We start from the raw sequence: 20599 nt of genomic DNA on the forward strand, positions 1-20599 counted from the left end.
GTAATTATCAAGAAAGGTCACAAAGTGCTGGAGTAATTCAGCGGGTCAGGCAGCATCTCTGGAGAACATGGATAAGTGATGTTTCAGGTCGGGACCCAACTTTATGCAAAAGTAATTAAATGTCTTCCTGTGGAAATGGTAGCTTTTGGCTTGATTCTTTGTCCAAGAATTACACAGAGCCTAAAACAAGGCCCAGGTCTCTTATACCAAACACATCACTGCCCAGCACAAACTAGGAAGCATCAATCCTGAGTTAGATTGTGGAAGGCCATCTCTAATTCAATCCTGCAAAATAATAATCGAGGTGCATGTTCTGGTTTAAGTCCAGAACCTGACCCCATTTAGTTTAGTTTAGTTTAGTTTAGAGATACAGGTGTAGAAACAGGCCCTACGGCCCACAAAATCCACACTGGCCAACAATCATCCATACACTCGTTCTATCCTACACACTAGGGACAATTTATGGAGGCCAATTAGCCTACAGGGGCGGCACAGTGGCGCTGCGGTAGAGTTGTTGCCTTACAGTGCCAGACTCCCAGGTTCGATCCTGACTAAGGGTGCTGTCTGTCAGAGTTTGTATATTCTCCAGTGTTTAATCTTTTGTTCCATGCTTAATAAAAAACTGGCTTGTCATCCATAAAGTGGTCAATAATGCACAGGCATGATGCACAAAGATGTCATTTTTTCTTTTTCAACGGCCTGAGATGAAACATTGCTGATTTGTCATTGTTTCTCAGAGTCAATATAGAGAAATAAAACCGATTTGATTGTCTAAGGAACGCTGTTTCACTTGCATGTTGCTCACAAAAGGCCAAGCATGAAATTGGTACCACCAAACAATTTAGGATTTATTGATATGTAATTCATCCAGTCTGTTCAGTGTCTGAGCAGGAGAGTGAGTAGCAAAGTGAGTGAATAATACATTAGAGCACTTGCATCAATGGAGTAAATACCATTTTGTTATTGTGACAGGTTAGTTACGCCGTTTGTTATCAAGAGAACTACACAATATAAAGAGCTGTTAGAGTTAATTGAATGCACCAATTTATATGACATTGCCATGAATGTACCACTGAAAGTCTTAGGGTATTAGGGGAGGGCCATTGAGGCGCGGCACGGTGGAGCAGCTGTAGAGTTGATGCCTGACAGGGCCAGAGACCCGGGTTGGATCCTGGCTCTGGGTGCTGTCTGTACGGAGTTTGTACGTTCTCCCCATGATCGCGTGGGTTATCTCCAGTTTCCTCCCACACCACAAAGACATACAGGTTAGCTTAATTGGCTTTGGTAAAAATTACAAATTGTCCCTAGTGTGTAGGATAGTGTTAGTGTATTGGGATCGCTGGTCAGCATGGACTTGGTGGACCAAAATTCCTGTTTCCGCACTGTATCTCTAAACGAAACCAAAAAAAAGTATTGCTCTTCACTTGACTTCACTTCAAGTATTGTTATGTTATTTGCTCTGGATTTACCCTCAAATCATTTCGAGTCTTAGAGTCATACAGCACGGAAACAGACCCTTCGGCCCAACTTGCTTGCACTGACCAACCTGTCCCATCTACAATTGACCCACATACCTGTGTTTGGTCCATATCCCTCCAGACTTATCCTTTTCATGTACCTGTCAAATTGTTTCTTGAATGTTGCAATAGTCCCTGCCTCAACTACCTCCTCTGGCAGCTTGTCCCATACACTTACCACCCTTTGTGTGAAAAAGTTACCCCTCAGATTTATATCCTCTGGTTCTCGAATCTCCAGACTCTAGGCAAAGGACTGTGCATTTATCTGATCTTTTCCTCTCAAAGTTTTGTACACAAACTTTATTCCAACATTGAGCATAGAACATAGAACAGTGCAGCACAGGGTCCTTAGGCCCACAACGTCTGTTGCGAACACAATGCCAAGTCAAACAAATCTCTGCCTGCACATGATCCATTCCCTGCACAACCATTTGACTGTCTAAAAGCTTGCTAAATGCCACTAACGTATCTCAAGAGAGACCTATTGGACAATATCTTGAGCCCGTTGCTATTCCCACACCGAGCTGTCAGTCCTCAGCCTTGTCGACTGCCAGGGTGAGGCCAAACACAAACGAGAAGACCAGCACTTCATATTCTGCCTGACTAATTGACAATCCAATGAAATGAACATTGAATTTTCCAATTTCAAGTAACCCACGTTCCCTATGCTCTTTTCTCACTCATTCTGGCTCCCCATCACACAAAGTGCGGTGGGTGTATGGAGCGAGCTGCCAGGGGAAGTAGTTGAGGCAGGTACTATCGCAACATTTAAGAAACATTTAAACAGATACATGGATAGGACAAGTGCAGAGGGATATGAAAACGCAGGCAGGTTGGACTAGTGTAGATGGGGCATGTTGGTCAGTGTGGGCAAGTTGGGCCAAAGTGCTTGTTTCCAGTCTCTACAGTCTAAATTCTCACTTTCCTTACTTACCTGATTCCAATTTCTCCAGCCCCTTGTGCCTCCATTTATCGCCTTCTAGCCTCCACCCTTCCCTCCCCCACCTGGCTCCATCTGCCGCTTTATTTCTCTTTCTCCTCTATATCAATGTTTCACTCCATCTTAATGTTTTATGGAGATGGCATGGTCACATGCGCCTTCTACAGATGCACTACAGAAAACGTACTGTCATGCTGCATCACAACTTGGTTTCAGAACAGCCCTGCCCAAGACCGTAGGAAATTGTAGAAGGTTATAGATGTATCCCAGCCCATCACACTGATCAGGCTCCCCACCATTTACTCTGTCTGCACTTTACTCTGCCTCAGAAAAGCAGCCAACATAGTCAAAGGTTCGCCCCACCCTGGTCATTCCATCTTTTCATTGCTCCTGTCTGACAGAAGGTGCAGCAGCTTGAATGTACGCACCACCAGAGTCAGAAACATCTATTTTGAAGGTGTTAACAGAGGGCTTCTTCCCTTTAGATATAGCACAGTTAGATATAGCTCGTCGGGCTAACAGAATCAAGGGATATGGAGAGAAAGCCTAGATATTTTTAAGAGAGAGTTAGATTTAGCTCTTAGGGCTAACGGAATCGGCACATGGGGAAAAAGCAGGAATGAGGTACTGATTTTGGATGATCAGCCATGATCATATTGAACGGCGATGCTGGCTCGAAGGGCCGAATGGCATTCTCCTGCACCTATTTTCTATGTTTCTATGTTAGAGTTTGACTTGATTCTATTTATGTGTGGTATTATCTGATCTGTTTGGATAGCATGCAAAACAAAGCCTTTCACTGTACCTCGGAACACGTGACAATAATAAACCTAAGGCTAATGCTAAGAATCCTCAGCAAGGAACTCAAGGAACTTTCAAGATGCTGAAGTAGTAAGTCAAAAGAGCTTATAATAGAAAGCACAGAATTGTTCAATTAGTTCTCACAGAAGAACTTTGTATTTATTAAAACAGAGACACAGGAATGCAAACTGTGAGGAAGAAACTGAACAGAAAAGATAATCTTTTAAAAGGGATATTGAGATAATCCAAGCTTAATGTCTCATATTAATATGACTTAATATCTGATGTACACAGAGAATTAGAATATATCCTCAAAAAGATCAAGGTGAGAGTATTATAATGAGTAGAGATTTACGGATGATTCATCCAACACGTTTACTTGGAACTTTTGAGAGAAATGTCAGATATTCTGTGAATGAAGATTGTGAAGAGACAATATATTTGGATTTCACAAAGTATTCAATAACCACCCGATTGGTTTGCAGAGAAGAGAGGCACAGGATAATTGTTGCAGCTCCTTAACCCTACTCTTTGAAAACATGCAAATGCAGTCGTTTGAATTTGTTATCAGTGTGAAAAAGACTGTACCCCATGGTGCTAGAGGGAATAGATTTTCACCTCATTAGGCTGATTGTTGCCTGGTACAATGGTCCACATTTTGCATGCACCACCATTGCACCATAAATTCTGGAATTATAGATACAATAGTGATGCTCAAGAGGCTTTTAGATAGGTAACTGGAAGTGCAGGCTATAGAGGGATATGGATCATGTGCAGACAGATGGGATCTGGTGCTCTACAATACTGAGAACTATATTCTTCACTTTGTATTTCCCTTTTTGGTCTCTATATTATAGTTGAGTTTGACTTGATTGTATCCATATATAGAATTATCTGAAGATAGACACAAAATGCTGGAATAACACAGTGACTTCAGACTAAAGAAGAATTTCGACCCGAAACGTCACCCATTCCTTTTCTTCAGAGATGCTGCCTGTCCCACTGAGTGGCCCTATAAATCGTAGATGCATTGGGGTAAGAAAATAACTGCAGATGCTGGTACAAATCGAAGGTATTTATTCACAAAATGCTGGAAAGAAGGAATGGGTGACGTTTCGGGTCGAGACCCTTCTTCAGACTGATGTCAGGGGGGCGGGACAAAGGAAGGATATAGGTAGAGACAGGAAGATAGAGGGAGATCTGGGAAGGAGGAGGGGAAGAGAGGGACAGAGTCATCAAACCCACTGACAGGGAGGTGCTGTGGTAGCCTGGCGGGCTGACCTCTACCGGACCGAGGCCAGACGACAACTCTCAGATGCAACACCTATCCCTATACCTCCCCCCTCAACTCCATCCAAGGACCCAAACAGTCCTTCCAGGTGAGACAGAGGTTAACATGCACCTCCTCCAACCTCATCCATTGCATCCGCTGCTCTAGATGTCAACTTCTTTACATCGGCGAAACCAAACGCAGGCTCGGCGATCGTTACGCTCAACACCTTCGCTCAGTCCGCCTTAACCTGATCTCCCGGTGGCTGAGCACTTCAACTCCCCCTCCCACTCCCGGTCTGATCTTTCTGTCATGGGCCTCCTCCAGTGCCATAGTGAGGCCCACCGGAAATTGGGGGAACAGCACCTCATATTCCGCTTGGGCAGCTTGCAGCCCAGCGGTATGAACATTGACTTCTCCAACTTTAGATTGTTCCGCTGTCCCTCTCTTCCTCTCCCCCTTCCCAGTTCTCCCTCTATCTTCCTGTCTCCACCTATATCCTTCCTTTGTCCCGCCCCCCTGACATCAGTCTGAAGAAGGGTCTCGACCCGAAACGTCACCCATTCCTTCTCTCCTGAGATGTTGCCTGACCTGCTGAGTTACTCCAGCATTTTGTGAATAAATACCGTAGATGCATTGGTGATCATTTTCCAATGTTCTCTCGACTCTGGATCAGTTCCTGTGGACTGGAGGGTAGCCAATGTAACTCTATTTTTTAAGAGAGAAAACGGGGAATTATGGGCCAGTTAAGCTTCCATTCGGTAGTGGGGAAAAGGCTTGAATCTATTATTAAAGATGTTACAGCAGTGCATTTGGAAAGCAATGACAGGATCGGTGATAGTCAGCATGAATTTATGAAGGGGAAATAATGCTTGAGTAATCATCCTTTTTCTCCTGTGATGCTGCCTGACCGCCTGAATTACTCCAGCATTTTGTGTCTATCTTTGGTATAAACCAGCATCTGCAGTTCTTTGTTTCTAACTGGATTTAGATTTAGATTTAGAGACACAGCGCGGAAACAGGCCCTTCGGCCCACCGGGTCCGTGCCGCCCAGCGATCCCCGCACATTAACACTATCCCACACACACTAGGGACAATTTTTACATTTTACCCAGTCAATTAACCTACACACCTGTACGTCTTCGGAGTGTGGGAGGAAACCGAAGATCTCGGAGAAAACCCACGCAGGTCACGGGGAGAACGTACAAACTCCGTACAGACAGCACCTGTAGTCAGGATCGAACCTGAGTCTCCGGCGCTGCATTTGCTGTAAGACAGCAGCTCTACCGCTGCGCCACCGTGCCGAACCCTCCGATTATGTGCAAGTAGATAAGCTTTGGTCTTGGCATCATGTTCGGCAATGACATTGTGGGCTGAAGGGACTGTTCTGTTGCTGTGCTGTTCTATGTTCTGAGTCATTCAGAACATGAGCAGGGGTTCATGTGTACCAGTAAACCCCTTGTTGAAATCAGCAACATGAGCAGGGGCTGCAAATTAGATAATAGCTTTTAAAAGGTTTTTAGACTGGTTGGTGCGCTCGCACGCTTTCTCACACACACACATATATATATTTATATTTATATTCTCATATGCTAGATTTACCCACTTGGCAAGCAGGAAGTTCATTGCCAATTTAGGAAAAGTGAAACAAAATTGTTAAACCATTCGCGTACCCACAGCTGAATCGACTTTTACAATTGAGTTGCTCACAGTGAAACACAGGGGCAAAAAGAGTTGAAGTGTGACGTTCCCTATTTCCATGTTAAAAGTTTTAACAACACTGGGCGGCACGGTAGCGCAGCGGTAGAGTTGCTGCTTTACAGCGAATGCAGCGCCGGAGACTCAGGTTCGATCCTGACTACGGGTGCTGCACTGTAAGGAGTTTGTACGTTCTCCCCGTGACCTGCGTGGGTTTTCTCCGAGATCTTCGGTTTCCTCCCACACTCCAAAGACGTACAGGTATGTAGGTTAATTGGCTGGGTAAATGTAAAAAAAAATTGTCCCTAGTGGGTGTAGGATAGTGTTAATGTGCGGGGATCGCTGGGCGGCACGGACTTGGAGGGCCGAAAAGGCCTGTTTCCGGCTGTATATATATGATATGATATGATATGATGCAGGGTCAAACATAAAAGCTAATGGTCTGTACTTAATGCAATCACAGCACGATCAATACTCCTTCCCAGGGGCTTCAGCAGTGCACATTACTCTTCTTAGCATGTCTAAGGGCCAGCAATATGTAGATCTGACCAATTATTTCTACTCACGTATAATATATTTTGTTCTGCTTCAAGTTACCACTGTGAAACGCTCCAAGATCCCAATGATCAGATTTGCACATGCACACACAAACAACTTTTCCATCAGCAGTGCTAAATAAACCATGTGGTAGAGTGAGCGTTGCATGGGAATGCAAAGCCCTGACAGTGCTATACAGTGCGGCATGGCATGTTGACTGGGATATAGCGACAAAACAGGCCCTTCAAGGACGTGCATTCAGAATGGAGAAGGGGAGGAATTTCTTTAGCCAGAGGGTGGTGAATCTGTGAAATTCATTGCCACAGACAGCTGTGGAGGCCAAGCCAATGGGTATTTTTAAGGTGGAGATTGATAGGTTCTTGATTAGGAAGGGCATCAAAGGTTAGGGGTAGAACACAGAAAAAAGGGGTTGAGATGGAAAAATAGATCAGCCATGATTGAATGGCAGAGTAGCTGCGATGTCCTGAATGGCCAACTTCTGTTTCTATGTCTTACGGTCTTACCCACGTGTCCAAATGTGTTATGAAAGCTTTAATTGTATCCACTTTTATTACTTCCAAAGGCAGCTCATTCCAGATATAGACTACCCTCTGAGTGAGAAAACTGCCCCTTGGGTCCCTCTTAAATCTCTCCCCTCTCACCGTAAAACTATGCCCTCTAGTTTTAGAATCCATTACCCAAGGAAAAAAGACTGGGACCATTCTCTTTATCCGAGCCCCTCATGTACATCTAAATAAGGTCACCCCCTCATCCTTCTAGGCTCCAAAGAAACAAACGCCCCAGCCGATCTAACCTCTCCCTATAACTCAAGCCTACAAGATCATGTAACATCATGGTGAATATCCTTTGCTCCCTTTCCAACTAAATGACATCCTTCCTATAGCTGGTGACCAGAACAGCACCAGATAAACTCATAAAAGTCATACAACTTGGAAACCAGTCCTTCAGCCCAATTTACCCACATCGACCAACAGGTCCCATCTACACTAGCCCCCCCCCGCCCCCCCGCCTGCATTTGACCAATATCCTAAACCTGTCCTATCCATGTACCTGTTTAAATGTGTTTTTAAATGCAGTGCTCGTGCCTGCCTCAACTACCTCCTCTGGCAACTACATTCCCATGCAATGCTCACTCCATGGAGTTAATGGAATAGATTTCTGAGACAAGATATATACTAATATATATACACACACATATACACATATATATATTTAATGATGCTTCCACATGGTTTATTTAGCACTGCTGGTGGAAAAGTTGTTTGTTCCATATATCTTCCATATATCTTCCACATTCTGTGTAAACAGTTGTCTTCCTTTTGTGCAGTTTAAACAAAAATAAGATAGATTCTCGAGATGTGAAGGCAGCCCTATTGAAGCCCCAGGAGAACAAAGTCCCCTTGGTCCGCACTTTAGGTTGCTACATAACCGCCACAACATAAATAAATGGTTCGAAGCCATTGAACTTGTCAGGGCATGAAGCAGTAATGTATACTGACAAATGTTCTCTTTTTTTAATGTAATAACAAAGAACTGAAGATCGTTAGTCATTAGCCGTTAGTGATACACTGCGGAAACAGTCCCTTCAGCCCCCAGAGTCCGTGCCAACCATTGATCACCCCCTACAGAAGCACTAACCTACACATTCAGGACAATTTACAATTTACCGAAACCAATAAGCCTACAAACCTGCATGAAACCGGAGCACCAGGAGAAAACCCACACGGTCACAAGGAGAACATACAAATCCCGTACAGACAGCAACCGTAGTCAAAATTCAACCCAGGTCTCTTGCACTGTAAGCAGCATCTCTACCCCTGTGCCACTGTGCCACTGTGCTACCATTTTGCCGGTTCACACTAAAGAAAGACACAAAGTGATAGAGTAAATCAGTGGGTCAGGCAGCATCCCTGGAGAACATGGATATATGACGATTCGGGTTGGGATCCTCAGGTTCTCTTTGAAAAGAAAATATTTCCACGACTTGTGATTTCCTGAGCAAAAATAGTTGGATTCTGACTTTACTCTTGATTGACTCTTTCAATCTAAGAAGAATCCATTTGATATATCAAGTAATTCCCAATGCTCTCTTCATGAAGATTGATGTGAATAGTTTATTTTGTACATCTGCAAATCTATGATCCTTTTTTCCTGTTCAACACTTTGAGGAATTGCCTGTCCACTAAAATTCTTTCTGCAATGATGAAACATCCATTTAGATCCCTCTGGCCTATGCATTACATTTTACTTTTATAATAGAAGCTACAATTCAAAAATACTTTTAACCAGAGGTAATGAAAGACATTATATGAATGTGTCTTTCTTTCTCATTGCTTATCACCTGTCAGTTGTCTTTGAATGCTTTCTATGGTGACTTTAGAAAACGAAACCAATTTCTGTGGATTCCACCACCCTTTTTTATCTTACAACCTTCCTCAATCCCCACATGGTTGATTGATTGAATTGAAAGGTACAGCATGGAAACAGGCCCTTCGCCCCATCGGGTCCATGCTGACCATCGATCACTCATTCACCCCAGTTCTATGCAGCATGATGGTCGGCATGGGCAAGTTGGGCAGAACGGCCTGATTCCACACTGTATGACTCTATGTTATCCCAGTTCGGCATCTGCTACCTACAGACTAGGAGCAATTTACAGAGGTCAATTAACCTACAAACCCCCACGTCTTTGGGATGTGGGAGGAAACTGCAGCATCCGGAGGAAACTCACATGGTCACAGGGAGAACATACAAATTCTACACAGACAGCACCAGAGGTCAGGACGAAATCCGGGAAGCAGGTGTTGTGAGGTAACAGGTCTATCAGCTGCGCCACTGTGCTGCTCTAAACTACCCCGAACCTTCTTCAAGGAAACAACGAACTGCAGATGCAGTTTCTCCAGAGATGCTGCCTGACCCGGTTGAGTTACTCCAGCATTTTGTGTCTATCTTCTTCAATCTCCAATCATTTCCTTCTATCAATTGAAAGATACAGGATAAAAACAGGCCCTTCAGCCAACCGAGTCCATACCAAACATTGATCACCCATTTACACTAGTTTTACGTTATTCCACATTCGCATCCATCCCCTACACACTAGGGGCAATTTACAGAGGCCAATTAACCAACAAACCCACATGTCCTTGGGATTCTTTCTTTGGCCAAAATTAATTCCTGGCCCTGTTTTTGTTTTAGATATTATACCAGGGGTGTTATATTCGATATTATATTAGATATTATACCAGGGGTGTTATATTAGATATTATATCTGGGGTGGATGAATATACAATAATGCAGTCTGTCTGGAATTGAAATGAAAACTTTCCATTCTTCCCTCTATTAGATAATTATTTCTGCAGTGGGTCCTTACATTAACATCTCTGCATGTTCCACAAAGGGAACAATTGCTTTTTCTTTTGAGAAATGATCATTAAGACAATTTAATAGCCAAATTGAAATAGACTTTTTGATGAAAGTAATTGAGCATTCTCCTGAAGAAAATGAAGCATATGAGAGAACGGTTCAATAGAGATGTTATTTAGACCATGGTATGATTAATCTTTTAATTATCCTGCATATAAAATTATTTTCTTTAAATGCTTTTCAAAGTTATTGGAGATTAGGATATAATTGAAAGCAGACAATTTTGTAAAAGAAAACATACATTGATCTAGTAATTTTACCACATCAAGAGTTCCTTTCTGCTTCTTGGTCACTGCAATGTCTTTGGGACTACTGTTGTGCTGTAGGGAAATGCACTGCAAGATCCCACAAACAGCAATGGTCAGGCAATCTATTATTTAACTAAAGATAGGCACAAAAAGCCGGAGTAGTTCAGCAGGACAGGCAGCATTTCTGGAGAGAAGGAATGGGTGACGTTTCGGGTCGAGACCCTTAAAGGTCTCGACCCAAAACGTCACCCATTTCTTCTCTCCAGAGATGCTGCCTGTCCTACTGAGTTACTCCAGCTTTTTTTGTCAATCTTCAGTTTAAGCCAGCATCTGCAATTCCTTCCTGCACAATTATCATATCATATATATACAGCCGGAAACAGGCCTTCTCGGCCCACCAAGTCCGTGCCGCCCAGCGATCCCCGCACATTAACACTATCCTACACCCACTAGGGACAATTTTTACCTTTACCCAGCCAATTAACCTACATACCTGTACGTCTTTGGAGTGTGGGAGGAAACCGAAGATCTCGGAGAAAACCCACGCAGGTCACGGGGAGAACGTACAAACTCCTTACAGTGCAGCACCCGTAGTCTTTAACTAGCTGTGTGATAGGACAACAAGGATAATAACGCAAAAAGATACAAAGTGCCAGAGTGACACAACGGGTCAGGCAGAATCTCTGGAGAACATGGATTGGTGACATCTCGGATCAGGACCATTCTTCTGAAGAGCTAAGAAGGCAAAAGGCACATTGGCCTATGTAGCAAGGTGCATGGACTTTAAGAATAAGGACGGTTGTTGAGTCTGAAGAGGGCCCGAACACTAAACTTCACCTATCCATGCTCTCTAAAGATGCAATCTGACCAGATGAGTTGTTCCAGCACTTTGTACAAAGCAGCATCTGCAGTTCCTTGTTTCTAAAAGAATAATATCAAAGCTCTTTTCAATAATGGTTTTGTCTACCTGAGATTAAATACAGTGATTAACGTTATTCCATCAAGGGCGGCAAGTGGCGCAGTGGTAGAGTTGCTGCCTTATATCTCCAGAGACCCGGGTTCGATCCTGACTATGGAACAGTAGTTTGTATGTTCTCCCTGTAACCATGAGGGTTTTCTCCGGGTGCTCCTGTTTTCTCCACATTCCGAAGACGTCCAGGTTTGTAGGTTAATTGGCTTAGATAAGAATTGTAAATTGTCCCTAGTGTGCAGAACAGTGCAAGTGAATGTGGGTGATTGCTGATCTGTATGGACTCGGTGGGCCGAAGGTTCTGTTTCCACGCTGTATCTCTAAAGTTGAAAGATATTCTTATGGCTAAATGGTGGCACATCTGACAATATAGGACACCTTTAGGACAATTCTGAACATATACCTCCTTACGAATGAAGAGTACTTCTCATTCAATTAGAACATAAACATAGGACAGTACAGCCCATAACACTACCCTCTTGTCTTCCATGACTAAGCCCATTTTTCATCTGATTTACCATTTCACTGTGGATTCCATGTCATTTAATCACCAATCTGTGCTATCTTAGCTCGAGGGAACTTGTCAAATGAGATAACTGAGTCCATGTAGACAATATCCACGCCCCAACCCACATCAATCGTCTTTACCACTTCCTAAATAACAACTCACTTATTACGTTCAGCCGTAGGATCATAGAAAATTCAGAACACCCTCTCAAACATCGCTGACATGGTGACACAGTGACACAGCTGTTAGAGCTGCTGCCTCACAGTGCCAGAGAACCATGTTCGATCCCAACCTCGGGTGCTGTCTGTGTGCAGTTTGCACATTCTCCCTTTCACCACTTGGGCTTCCTTCGGGTGCTCCAGTCCTCTCCAACATCACAAACACGTGCGGGTTTGTAGATTAATTGGCCTCTGTAAATTGTCCCTCATGTTTGGAGTGGATGCGCATGAGAGATAACGTAGAACTAATGTGGATTGACATAAAATGCTGGAGTAACTCAACGGGTCAGGCAACATCTGTGGAGAAAAGGATTAGGTGACATTTTGGGTCGGAACGCTTATTCGGATTGAAAGATAGAGAAGGGCCTTCTGTAGAAGAAAGATAGAGAAAGACCTTCTCTATCTTTCAGTCTGAAGAAGGGTTCCAACCCGAAACGCCACCTATTCCTTTTCTCCAGAATTACCAATCTTCCAATGACTGTTTGTAACTGATTTACTGCTGACCTCTTCAATTACTTTCAAGGAATGCCAAGTAGCCTATGAGCAGAGACAATTCAATTTTCTGATGAGTAAATGTTTGTTCCATCAAAAAATCTGGAGAATTCGTTAAACACAAGTCTTGAGTGCTACTGCAAAAGAAACTCATTTTGAAATGTGTACCAAAAACTCAAGACCATAACAAAGACAGCAAATAGTAATCAATATCACTTAGATGATGCATAGAGATAGAAAACACTAATTGCAAGCCATGCTTTTAAAAAGACTACCTTATGTCATGCCCTTTTGAGAGTCATTCCTCAATAAGCCTTTAAATCTCAACTTGTCTGTCAACAAAATCACAAGATTTTCATTGCCGTCCACAATCAAGTTGGTCAAAGCACTGTAGATATACAATCTTTGCTGTGAGCCAGAAGTAATAGTACTCATATTTATTGTCAATAAAAATCTTTTAAATCTTTAAAGGTAGACAACATTGAAGCAGTGATTTTTCCAAATGAAATACTGCTTCTCCTGAAAACATTGCATCCTTATGACAGTCTCACGGAAATTAGATTGTGCCAACAATATGGTTATTTGGAAAATATTTTGCAGGTACAATCTTTACTTCCTAATTATGCATAATTTGACATAAAGTCAAAGTAACAGATAGGATTTAATAACATATGATATTACTGTTTTGAGAATGGATTTTCATCAAAAGCATAGCCCAGTTTTTGGCTCAATGTATTCATGTTTTTGCAAATAATAAATGTTGCTTTCAAAAATTAATACACGCATTTTTATATTTTATGCAATTGATTTTCTAGCCAGGTTAGTCATATGGTCATGAGAGATTTAAAGGGCAACAGAGAGGCAGAATTTTCATAGAGTGGGTAGTACACTTCACGCTGCCTGAGCAAGGCCACCAGCATAATCAAGGATGAGTCTAATGCTAATTAAATGATAAGGAGATTGAATAGGGTAATTGCACAGTCTTTTACCCGGACTGACCGCACCACGACTACGCCCTCTTCTCCCCTCTCCCATCAGGCAAGGGGAAAAGAAGTGGGAAGACACACACCTCGAGATTCAGGGATAGTTTCTTCCCGGCTGTTATAAGGCAACTGAACCATCCTTTCACCAACTCGAGAGTGGTCCTGAGCTACCATCTACCTCATCGGAGACCCTCAGACTACATTTAATCGAACATTACTGGACTTGATCTAGCATTAAACATTATTCCTGTTATCCTGTATCCAAATACTGTGGTAATCATGTGGAATCTTTCTGTTCATTGGTTGACCTGCAACAAAAGCATTTCATTGTACCTCGGTACATGTGGCAATGAACTAAACTAAAACAAAAAATTAATAATAACATATCTGGAACGAGCTGACAAAGGAAGTGGTGGAGGTCAGTTCAATATCCAATGTTTTAAGGACATTTGTGCAGGTTCACAGATTAGTAAGGTTCAAAGGAGTATGGGCCAAAGTCTGGTGTTCGCTAGCTCAGGATGATACCATAGTTGGCACTAACGGGTTTTGGCCAAAGGGCCTGTTTCCATGCTGTATTACCCTCTAACCCTATGACTCTCAGGCCTGCTGCCTCTCCTAGTTATAGTCATAGAGTTATACAGCATGGAAACAGGTCTTTTGGCCCAACTTGCCCATCATGTCCCATTTACACTAATCTCACCTGCCTGCATTTGGCCCGTATCCCTCTAAACCTACCCTCTCCATGTACCGGTCCAAATGTTTCTTCAACGTTGTGATAGTACCTGCCTCAATTAGCTCCTGTGGCAGATCATTCCATGCACCCACCACCCTTTGTGTAAAAAAGTGACACCTCAGGTTTTTATTAAACCTTTCCCCCCTCACCTTAAACCTCTGGTTCTCGATTCCCAGACTCTGGGCAAGAGACTCAATAGACAATAGACAATAGACAATAGGTGCAGGAGTAGGCCATTCAGCCCTTCGAGCCAGCACCGCCATTCAATGCGATCATGGCTAATCACTCTCCATCAGTACCCCGTTCCTGCCTTCTCCCCATAACCCCTCACTCCGCTATCCTTAAGAGCTCTATCCAGCTCTCTCTTGAAAGCATCCAACGAACTGGCCTCCACTGCCTTCTGAGGCAGAGAATTCCACACCTTCACCACTCTCTGACTGAAAAAGTTCTTCCTCATCTCCGTTCTAAATGGCCTACCCCTTATTCTTAAACTGTGGCCCCTTGTTCTGGACTCCCCCAACATTGGGAACATGTTTCCTGCCTCTAATGTGTCCAATCCCCTAATTATCTTATATGTTTCAATAAGATCCCCCCTCATCCTTCTAAATTCCAGTGTATACAAGCCCAATCGCTCCAGCCTTTCAACATACGACAGTCCCGCCATTCTGGGAATTAACCTAGTGAACCTACGCTGCACGCCCTCCATAGCAAGAATATCCTTCGTCAAATTTGGAGACCAAAACTGCACACAGTACTCCAGGTGCGGTCTCACCAGGGCCCGGTACAACTGTAGAAGGACCTCTTTGCTCCTATACTCAACTCCTCTTGTTACGAAGGCCAACATTCCATTGGCTTTCTTCACTGCCTGCAGTACCTGCATGCTTCCTTTCATTGACTGATGCACTAGGACACCCAGATCTCATTGAACTCCCCCTCCTCCTAACTTGACACCATTCAGATAATAATCTGCCTTTCTATTCTTACTTCCAAAGTGAATAACCTCACACTTATCTACATTAAACTGCATCTGCCATGTATCCGCCCACTCACACAACCTGTCCAAGTCACCCTGCAGCCTTATTGCATCTTCCTCACAATTCACACTACCCCCCAGCTTAGTATCATCTGCAAATTTGCTAATGGTACTTTTAATCCCTTCGTCTAAGTCATTAATGTATATCGTAAATAGCTGGGGTCCCAGCACCGAACCTTGCGGTACCCCACTGGTCACTGCCTCCCATTCCGAAAGGGACCCATTTATCCCCACTCTTTGCTTTCTGTCTGTCAACCAATTTTCTATCCATGTCAATACCCTACCCCCAATACCATGTGCCCTAATTTTGCCCACTAATCTCCTGTGTGGGACCTTGTCGAAGGCTTTCTGAAAGTCGAGGTACACCACATCCACTGACTCTCCCCTGTCAATTTTCCTAGTTACATCCTCAAAAAATTCCAGTAGATTTGTCAAGCATGATTTCCCCTTCGTAAATCCATGCTTTACCCAATCTATTCCTCTCATGATTTTGTACACTTCTATAACATCACCCCCTCATGGTAGAGCAGTGGGATCTAGGAGTGAGGGTGCATGGTTCCTTGAAGGTGGAGTCGCAGGTATCTCAAAACGGTCAAAAAGCCGTTTGACACATTGGCCTTCATCAGTCAGAAAACTGAGTGTAGAAGTTGGGAGTTCATGCTGCAGTTGTATAAGACATTGGTGAGGTTACATTTAGAGTATTGTGTTCAGTTCTGGGAACCATGTTATAGAAAAGATGTTGTCAAACTGGAAAGGGCACAGAGAAGATTTACAAAGATGTTGTCAGGGCTAGAGCGTCTGGGCTATAAGGAGAGGTTGGGTAGGCTGGGACTCTATTCCTTGGAGTGCAGGAGGATGATGGGTGATCTTATTGAGGTGTATAAAATCGTGAGAGGATAGATCGGCTAGAGTCCCTTGCCCAGAGCAGGCGAATCAGGACCTCAGGACCAGAAGACAAAGGCTTAAGGTGAAGGGGAAAAGATTTAATAGGAATCTGAGGGGTAACTTTCACACAAATGGTGGTGGGTGTATGGAACAAACTGCCAGAGGAGGTAGTTGAAGCAGAGCCAATCCCAACATTTAAGAAACAGTTAGACAGATACATGGGTTGGACAGGTTTGGAGGGATATGGACCAAATGTGGGCAGTTGGGACTAATGGAGCTGGGACATGTTGGCCGGTGAGGGCAAGTTGGGCCAAAGGGACTGTTTCCACACTGTGTCACTCTATGACTATACTAAGCTGAGTGCCTGACTTCAATCACACAAGATATTGGGCAGGCTTTATGATGAGCTTCTGATATAATACTGCCCAAGGCAAGTTTCTATTCCTATTCCTCTGGACACATACATGAAAAATTATTTCCGTCTGTACAGAGTTTGTACATTCCCCCTGTGACTGAAAGGGTTTTCTCAGGGTGCTACCGTTTCCTCCCACACTCCAAAGACGTGCACGTTTGTATGTTATTAGGCTTCTGTAAATCATCCCTAGTGTGTAGGATGGAGCTAGTGTGTGGGTGATCGCTGGTCAATGCGGACTCAATGGGCCAAAGGTCCTGTTTCCGTGTTGTATCGCTACACTAAACTAAACTCAACTAAACTATACATGGGAAAATATCTCAGCCGAAAGTTTAAATGGTAATCATGATTCAAATCTTAACGTTTAATTATAGGATGATAAATTATAGGTGGTGGGTAGAAGGAACGACCTGCCAGAGAAGGTAAATGAGGCAGGTACAATAACAACATTTAAAAAAGATTTGGACAAGTACATGGAAAGGAAAGGTTTGAGGGATGGGCCAAATGTGAAAAAAAATGGGCATCTTAATCAGCATAGATGAGTTGGGCCGAAGGATCTGTTTCCCTTTCTGTATGACCCTATGATTATAGAATCATAAAATCATACAGCTGTTAACAGACACCTGAACCATCCTAACACCAACTCGGGTGCGGACCTGAACTACCATCTACCTCATTGGAGACCCCAGGACTATCTTTAGTCATACTTTACTGGACTTTATCTAGCACTAAACATTATTCCCTTTATCCTGTATGTGTACGCTGTGACCGGCTCGACTGTAATCATTAATTCTTTTCACTGACGGGATCGCAGGTAACAAAAAAGCTTTTCATTGTTCCTCGGTACACGTTACAATAAACTAAACTAAAAGAAATGGGCCCTCTTGTCCATGATAAATGTGCCACCTGTCTACTCTAGTCCTATTTGCCTGCTTTGGTCTCATTTCCCTCTGTGCCTTTCCTCTCCAAGTACCTGTCAAAATGTCAAAGCGCATTATCTCACACTTGTCTGAAATAAATTTTAACTGCCACCACTCTGCCCAATGTTCCAGTTAATCCATGTCTCACTGTCGCCTTGGACAACCTTCTTTGCTATCTACAATTCCACCAGTTATTGAGTCCCCTACTTAATCTTAACCTGAATCATCTTAATCTTAAACTGGTCAAGAAATGAAAAAAATGGTAATGAATTTCAACGAAGATTATAAAAGTATTAGACCAAGTGGACCCGTTGGGCCCAAACCTTTCCTGCGTTGGTGCAGCACCCTCTCCTCCCACCCCTCCCCTCCTCCCCCTCCTCTCCTCCCCCTCCCCTCTCCCCCTCCCCCTCCCTCCCCTCTCCCCCTCCCCAACACCCCTCCCCCACACTCCATCCCTCTCAACCCCCTTATCCTCCCTCCTCCCCCTCCCTCCCTCCCTAGGAGATAAATTTAAACATTTAAATGTGAATAACTTTAAAAATATAACACCGATTTCAATTAAACCTCTTCCATTAGCACCAAATAGACTACAGTGAGTAAGGTGCACCTAAAATTGCCATGTTATCATGTACCATTTTGGCTGTAGTTCAGGAACAAACAAACTAACAAACGAGAGTTTTACTATATAGATGAGAGACTTAGATGGAGAGGCAGAAGGGTATAAAAGGGAAATTCCAGTGTGTAGAGCAAAGAAGATTGAGGGCATTTTTACCAATGAATGAGTTAAGGAAAGGGTTGAGTGCGATATGCATCTCTCAGCTTAGCCTACACGAGGGAGTTGTTGGATTGGAGATGGATATATAGGGAGAGAAAAGGAGCATTAAATCCTTGGGACATCATTAAGAATGAGAATTCCAAGCATAAAAAGTGAAATACTATTTGAGATGGGTGATCATGGTTTTATTGATTATTTTATGATAATAATAGTAATGGTACTAATTTTCTTCCAGGAGCATTAGAAATACATAGATTGATGGGAAGGGCAAATTGTTCTGTTCATTCCATTGCAAATATTTTTAAATCCTGGTTGGGTAAGAGAAATATATTGCTGCTGGTCATGACAGCATGCACACTTCAGATACTTTTTGCAAAATTCATTTGCCTAGTATCTTTACTTTAGACTTTAGAGATACCGCGTCGAAACAGGCCCTCGGCCCACCGAGTTTGTGCCGACCAGCGATCGCTGCATACATGGGGACTATCCTGCATAGTAGGGACAATTTACGATTTACAGAAGCCAATTAAACTACAAACCTGCACTTTTTTGGAGAGTGTGGGAGGAAACCAGAGCACCTGGGGAAAACCCACGCAATCACAGGGAGAATGTATAAATTGCTTACAGACAGCACCCGTAGTCAGGATTGAACCTGGGTTTCCGGTGCTGTAAGGCAGCAACTCTATCGCTGTGCCACTATGCTGCCCTGAGTATTCAGATATATTTTATCTTTGATGCACACAGGATTACAATGGAGATATGGTACAAGAACATGGCACCATGCCCAACCTGTCCATACTCCAATCTAGCCTTCTCCTCCGTTTCCTCATCCAAACAGATCAGTGTAACCCTCTATTCCTTCCTTCCTCCCTCTATTCTCATTCAGTCTCCCCTTTAAAGTACAATCCTGTTAGCCTGAATCATTCTCTATGGTTCAACATTCTCAGTTCTTTGGAAAAATAAGTTTCTTCTGAATTCTTTATTCAATTTTCCAGTGAGTACCTGATATTAATGGTGACACAAGGAACTGCAGATGCTGGAATCTTGAGCAAAACACAAAGTGCTGGAGGAACTCAGCATGTCAAGCAGCACCTATAGTTTAGCCTAGTTTATCATTGGCACCTTTACCGAGGTACCGTGAAAAGCTTTTTGTTATGTGTTATCCAGTCAGCAGAAAGACAATACATGATTACAATCACAGTATACCGATACAGGATATAGAGTATAACATTCAGTGCAAGATAAAGTCAAATAAAGTCTGATTAAAGATAAAGATGCTGCTGCTGAAATAAAGATTTAAAAGAGTGCTTTGGCACCATCTTAGGTGGAGTCTCTGGAGGGAATGGGCAGATGACATTTCTGGTACAGTCTGTGGAAGGGTCTCAACCTGGCCTGTCTATTCCCTCTGCGGATGATGCCTGACCTGCTGATTTCTTCCAGGACTATGTGCTTTTGTCAATGGCTTCTAGTTATGTTCTGCTATAGAAGTGGAATCATTTTCTTTGTGTCCATACGATCAAAACCCCAGTGGAGAATCCCTTCACAATCGGCTCATAATAAAGGAAGTAATTCTTCTCATGTTGCATTACAGTTTAAAATAAATACCCTTGAGGTGATCTGCTGACAATTTTGTTTTTTTAAATGAATTTAATGCTCTGTTTATAATTTATATTAAAAATTAAAACCATCCAAGGTTCTTAAAAGCGAACCGTTCCATGCACATGAATGATGGTAAAAATTATTTGATTTTTCATGTTTAATAAAGAGATATATTGCTTTGGGTTATTTTGCAGGCACTGGTTGCATCTGCTGATTTATGGATGTTATAACTTCAGTTCTGTTTTCATAGTTTTGGGAGGATACTTGAACGTAACTTCAAATTTGTAAGTGGTTGCTGCATCGAGTGCATTGTGAATAAATGCCTTAGGTTGTTTCCAAAGTGGCACAGCTGGTAGAGCAACTGCCTCACAGCACCAGAGACCAGGGTTCGATCCTGACCTCAGGAGCTGTCTGTGTGGAATTTGTGCTGTCCTTCAGCCCATTATGTCTCAGCCGAACATGATGCCAAGACCAACTCTTATCTTCCTGCACATAATCCATATCTCTCCATATCCATGTGCCTATGTACGGGGATCACTGGGCGGCACGGACTTGGAGGGCCGAAAAGGCCTGTTTCCGGCTGTATATATATGATATATGATATGATATCCATAAG

General features: G+C 43.1%; 1 protein-coding gene across 4 annotated transcripts in view; it reads right to left on the reverse strand.

The window, feature by feature from the left end:
• ccser1 (coiled-coil serine-rich protein 1) overlaps positions 1 to 20599 on the reverse strand; it is a 993014-nt gene that overhangs the window by 68652 nt on the left and 903763 nt on the right. The gene's annotated exons all lie outside the window — the stretch shown is intronic.

Source organism: Rhinoraja longicauda, chromosome 1 (genome assembly GCF_053455715.1).
Source record: "Rhinoraja longicauda isolate Sanriku21f chromosome 1, sRhiLon1.1, whole genome shotgun sequence".
In the NCBI taxonomy this organism is placed as follows: Eukaryota; Metazoa; Chordata; class Chondrichthyes; order Rajiformes; family Arhynchobatidae; genus Rhinoraja; species Rhinoraja longicauda.